We start from the raw sequence: 6,231 nt of genomic DNA on the forward strand, positions 1-6,231 counted from the left end.
TATATATATATATATATATATATATATTTGTCTCTCTCTCTCTCTCTCTCTCTATCTATCTATATATATATATGTATATATTAATATTATCTTGGTTGAAAAACTTCGATAATGCAAATATGTTAATAGTTACCAGGGTATCAAAAATCTCACAGAAACTGGGATATTATACCTGGTTAAGGGGTAGAAATTCCATATTAAAGTTAGTTAGTTAGTTAGATAGATAGAGAAAGTAACAACGAGTGAATGAGAATAACGACGGAAGGGTTAAAAAGAGCGTAAAAATTATTGAAAGTGGGTAGAAATAAAAACTACGTAGTATAGTAATACTACGCTAAGGTATCTGTAGAATGTTGAATGTGATTTCGGAATATAACGAGGAAAAATTCAGATCTTGGGAATTTTCCGAAAGTCCTCTCCCCACCTCAAGATTTTCCCCACAAATTATTTTATAATCGTAATGTATGCCGTTTGAAAAGTATTTAAACAAAATTTCAACCCCCCCCCAAAAAAAAAACACATTTTCCTAACAGTTACAAAGGAAAAACTCGGGTCTTGTGAATTTTCCGAAGTCCTCTCCTCACCCCTTTGGAAAAGATTTTACTCACAAACTTCTTTATAATCGTAATGTATGCTAACCAAATTAAATATCACAAGGGGGCATCAGGATTTTAGAAACGATTCAGTGGGGCATGGCAAAAAATCGGTTGGGAATCACTGCAGTAAAGGATGTCTCCGTGGTTACTTAACCTGCTAAAAGTTGAAAATAAATCTCCTTGAAATTAAAATGTGAATTATAGTAATGAGGGATATTATTTTATACAAAACCACATTAAAATCCAAATCCCAAACCGAACAAAACACAAACATGAACGAAGAAAGAAAAAGGAAAGGAAAAAGAAGTGGAAGAAAGAAAAAGAAAGAAAATAAACAACAATTTGATATCAAGTATCTCAAATGGTCGCACACCACAAGGTTTAACGGAGCCTACTGAAGCAAGGCAGCACACTCGTTATATTACCACGGGCGATGGCAAGGCTAAGGCTAAGGCGTTAGAACAGCCATGCACCCTCACGTTCTTCACCTGAGCCGTCAACAATGACAAAAACTTCACTGTTCGTGATTCAGCCCCTCCAAACATCTCAAACGCCACAGGCTGGAAAATGTGGTTCACTGCCAAGTCCCAATACTTAAGAAAATTATTCCGTTCGGCTACAGAAGCAGTGACCCTTCCATTTATCGCGGCGTCCAGAATGTGAGGAGCAAAGGAATAACAGACTGTGACATCCCAGATGAAGCACCTACCTCTTCTCTTGCCCAGGGATAAAAGGTAAGACCATCTGGTCTCTTACAATCACTTTTGGATAATCCCGCTGGCTCTAGAACTGAGGGGATATTAACCCGAGCCAGAGCTCGCTTAGTGATTAAATTTAGTTCACTGCAACAAGAGAAACGACTAGAATTTAGGCGGCAGGACAAACATTGAAGTCCTGTGGAGTCGAGGGGTATACGACAGCGACATCTCAGTCCTCCACAAACATCGGCTCCCACTTAGAGAGCAGTGAAGATGTGGAATTTATCTAGACAGTACACCACCAATGTTGGCCATAGGCAGGACATCAGTCCACTCCCCTGAGAATTTAACTCTGGACGTAGTATGCATGAAACAAAATTAGAATAGTCACGAATGGAACACCATTCGTACGATAATATATGATGATAGGATTTTTTATTGTCGATGAAATGGAAATTAATCGCTTGTCTCATATTTCTCCCTTAGTCGAAATGTTCTCAGTATGAGACAAGATGAAAGCGGCTACCTGGCAAAATCGTTAGCATGGCAGGTAAAATGCTTAGCATTTCGTCCGTCTTTAAGTTCTGAGTTCAAATTTCGCCGACGTCGACTTTGCCCTTCATCCTCTAAAGATCTATAAAATAACTGCCCGTCAAGCAATAGGGTGGACGTAATCGACTAGCTCCTTCCCCAAAAATTTCAGGCCTTGTGCCTATTGTAGAAAGGAATATGAAACAAGATGAACAGCATATATCTAATTAGGGATATTTTAAGGCAAGGTACTTTTTAACTACTTTCGCATACATCTGTTTAAACAGAACAAAACATTTAAACTTTGGTATTAACTACTGTTGTACAATTTCCTTTATCTCATTTAGGTGACATGAAATGATGAAGAGAATGAATATATATATATGTGAAATATGTTTAATAACGAAAACTTTTCTTTACATAGTGTCAAAAACAATACAAAAACTTTCCAAGAATAAAGACTGACAGATTTGAAAATGTAATTTGGCAACAGATAAAAAATGATTTATTTAAATAAAAAATGATTATTTAAATAAAAAATGATTTATTTAAATAAATCATTTAAAAAATGATGTATTTATTTATATATTCAAAAACACAAAAGTCCACTATTTCTGATATAGGCAAGTACTCGCTAGTGTATGGCGCAGTAACATCCGGAAATGAAAAAAATATTGTTTTGTAGAAAGAAAAAAAATATTATACTTTATCTAAAATTAAAAAAAAAATAAGTAATAAAAATCTTAATTCAAGTATTCATAATTCTAAAGCATTTTATTTGTTATATTTTTGATGCCAGTAAATTACAATCCCGGATTTGGGTTGTATTATGGGCTACAATTTCGCCATGATGTAAAGGAATAATAATCCATTCGACGTAATAACAACGGTTATGGGATTGAGATTAACATGAGAACCAGAGAAGGAGACGAGGAAAAAATGGTGAAAATGTGATATTAGCTTTTCATAATTTGTTAATATTATTGCCGAATTTGAAGTTATGTCACGGAAACGTGTCTATGTGTTAGTCGGAACACCGAATTGTAAACATGGCTGTGATCCAAGTAATTGGCTTCAAATGAACTGTTGCTTGCAACCGGTTTATTCTTAATACCCCAAATCTGTTCTTACGACAGTTTTTTTTTCTTTTTAAACAGTAATGAATATATGTTATTCACCGCACATCGACAATCTATTTACTTTATTTTCTGTACCCCGACACCTATCACAGTCTTTCCTAACATCGTTCTCCCCAGCAGGCTTCACTTACAAAACAGCCACCCTAGTATAGTGCATTATTCTCTTAGAAAAAATAATAAATAAAATGAAATAAAATAGACAGTTACTGCAACTGTGTGTATATGTCGAAGGACTGTTACAAATTTCGATAATGTCCTCAGTTGTTACTTCCATTTCACCAACTTTGACGAATATTTTTTAGCTTTCATCTCCATCAGTCCATCTATTCCTGATCACATCTAACGTATGCTGCAACGTGCACAAACGTTTTCCTTAACTTAGAAACACATTCTAAATATTCCTATTTTCATTTTTTCTGCTGAAGAACAAATCAAAACAACTGTCATAGTTTTGGGTTTATTACATAACATCGTAGTCCCCCCCCTCCAAAACAGATCTAACCCAAACCTTCGGTTATTTTATTGAAGATATTAACTAAGCTGCCTACAAGATTAGTGCAATATTATGAAATAGAGCACTGCTAACATGTGTCCTGCGTACCATAAGGGTGAATTTCCAGAGAGGGTCGGTCATCGAGTGTTAATATGACTGATTGCTGTTTCTTCTACTCTGGAAACTTAATTCCTCTCTGTTGTGGTTCTCGCCCTGGTTCATACAGAGCAGCGGATCTTTTTCTCTGCTACTCTTCTTCATACACAGAAAACAAGTGTGATTAGAGAATAAAACCAATATTACATTACTAAAAAATACAAATAGAATTTAAACTTATTTTGGTAAGTGTATGTGTGTCCTGAATAAGTGCATGTCCGACTGTCTTTTTGACAATTTCATTACTGGGACATAGAAAACAATTCTTGAAACAACCCACCCACAAACACACATTCACAATGCAGATCTGTAAGCTTTCCTTTTGAATCTTTAATTTCGCCAAGTTCAAGTTTTTTTGTGTAAACCATATTTTAACTTGTACTATTGAAGGTCTCCCTTTGTGTGTGTATGTGTATATATTACTTTTCTTTTTATTGTTTATGTTTAGACTCTCCCACCATGCTTTTAAATTTCACTCGTATGTATTGATGATAAACAAATTTCTTTAAAGTCTGTGATAATCCTATTTCTGCTCTCACATCCCTTTAATTTTCTGTTCAGTTTTTAACATAAACCTCTGCAGACATGAATCAATCGAATCCTCACAACAATTAGCTGGTTTGACAAGGTCACTTAAAAACTTTTATAATTGACCGAAACGTGCCTTATTGATCTCACTTCATCATAAAAATCTTTCTTTTTGTTGGGAGTTTATATTATTTTTTTTCTCTTTTAAAAGGCATTATTCTTCATCATCATCGTTACTGGCCTTTTCTTTCTGTTGTTGTTTACGTCGAAGTTTCCCTGACGTATTTTCATGAGTCAGGGTTAAAATAATTTTTTAAAATAGCTAAAAACAATATCTAACGAAAAGACTAGCCCAAACACCAAAGAAAGAACCGTTAATTGTACAGATACCTGTTTCTTCTATAAGATACCAAGTGGAAAAAAAAAGGACATCTGCCACAGAAGATACGAAATTTTTCATTTGGTAAGTTGCATTATTATATATATATTAAATATTTCTATTTCGAAGTTTATGCAATTATAGTTTAGAATATTGCATACCTACAAAAGTGTGCCCCTCCCCAGCCTTGTTTCCTCATAACTTTCAGTAAAATGGATATTATTAAATGAAATTTTCTACAAATACGTTTCAGATTATGTAGATTCCAATTATATTGCAATTTGGAGTGAAAAAAAAAGTCTCCTAGGGATGGGGAGAAGGGCTTTGGAAAATTCACACGAGTCAGCTTTATTTCCCCATAACTTTCAGAAAAATTTGTAATCCTTTTTAATGAAATTTTCTACAAACATCTTTTAGATGGTGTAGATTACGATTATATCGGAATTTAATGTGAAAAAAATAAAATTATGGGCTTGCACACAAGGCACACTAACCAGACAGCACATATATTTACATAACGAAACTTGAAATTGTGAAACGTGCATGTGCTCACCAAATTCTTTTTTTGAATTAAATTCCGATATAATCGTCATCTACGCAATCTGAAAGGTATTTGTGGAAAATTTCATTAAAAAATACCCATTCTGTCCCACTGCGTGGCACCTTCTATTATAGCCTTGGACTGACCAAAGCCTTGTGAGTGGATTTGGTAGACGGAAACTGAAAGAAGCCCATCGTAGATATGTATATATATGTATGTGTCTGTGTTTGTCCCCCCAACATCGCTTGACAACCTATGGTGGTGTGTTTATGTCCCCGTCACTTAGCGGTTTGGCAAAAGAGACCGATAGAATAAATACTAGGCTTCGAAAGAATAAGTCCTGGGGTCGATTTGCTCGACTAAAGGCGGTGCTCCAGCATGGCCACTGTCAAATGACTGAAACAAGTAAAAGAGTAAAAGTTGGCTCATGAATTTTCTGTAACTTCTTTCCACATCCCCAGAAAATTTTTCACAACAAATTCTGATGATTTGGAATCTACACCATCTGAAGCATATTTGTACAAAATTTCATTAAGGTGTAACTGAGTAAGTTAGAGGAAACAAAATGTGTGTGTATGTATGTATATGCACACACATGTATATATATATATATGTGTGTGTGTATATATATATATATATATATATATATATATATATATACACACATACACACATACATACCTATATAGATATGTATGCATATGCATGCTATTTTTAAAATGAAATATGTAGAACTAATTATATTTGAATACATTAAACATTTCCAGGTTATGAACCTCCATAAAATCATCGTTTATTAAAATTGCATGTTATGTACAAATAAATTGCTAATTAACAAACAGGCTGTTTTGCAGGTAATACTTGGTACAATTTCAGTGTTACTGCTCTGTACTAGACTGATGCTTTGTTCTGATGCATTTATGTATTGAATTCTAACACAAGTTATTTATATCGCTATGTAAAATGATAAAATATATGTCTTTACATGTGTGTATAGTGCATGAAGCCATAAAAACCATGCAAAAGTAGACATTGGGGTTTGATGCAGTCATCTGGCTTCCAACCCATGGAAGATGGACGTTAAATGATAATGATGATATATGTAGACATGTAAATGTTTATTTGTGATGATGGTATATATATATATATATATATATATATATATATATA

At 34.0% G+C, this 6,231-nt stretch overlaps 1 long non-coding RNA gene across 1 annotated transcript; it reads left to right on the plus strand.

Annotated features, from left to right (window-relative positions):
• Nucleotides 1-62: 62 nt before the first annotated feature.
• On the plus strand, nt 63-3,220 carry LOC106874747 (uncharacterized). Its single transcript, XR_001410041.2, has 2 exons — nt 63-1,330; nt 2,173-3,220. It is a non-coding gene; the product is annotated as an uncharacterized LOC106874747 (long non-coding RNA).
• Nucleotides 3,221-6,231: the final 3,011 nt, after the last annotated feature.

This window comes from Octopus bimaculoides, chromosome 7 (genome assembly GCF_001194135.2).
Source record: "Octopus bimaculoides isolate UCB-OBI-ISO-001 chromosome 7, ASM119413v2, whole genome shotgun sequence".
Taxonomy (NCBI): Eukaryota; Metazoa; Mollusca; class Cephalopoda; order Octopoda; family Octopodidae; genus Octopus; species Octopus bimaculoides.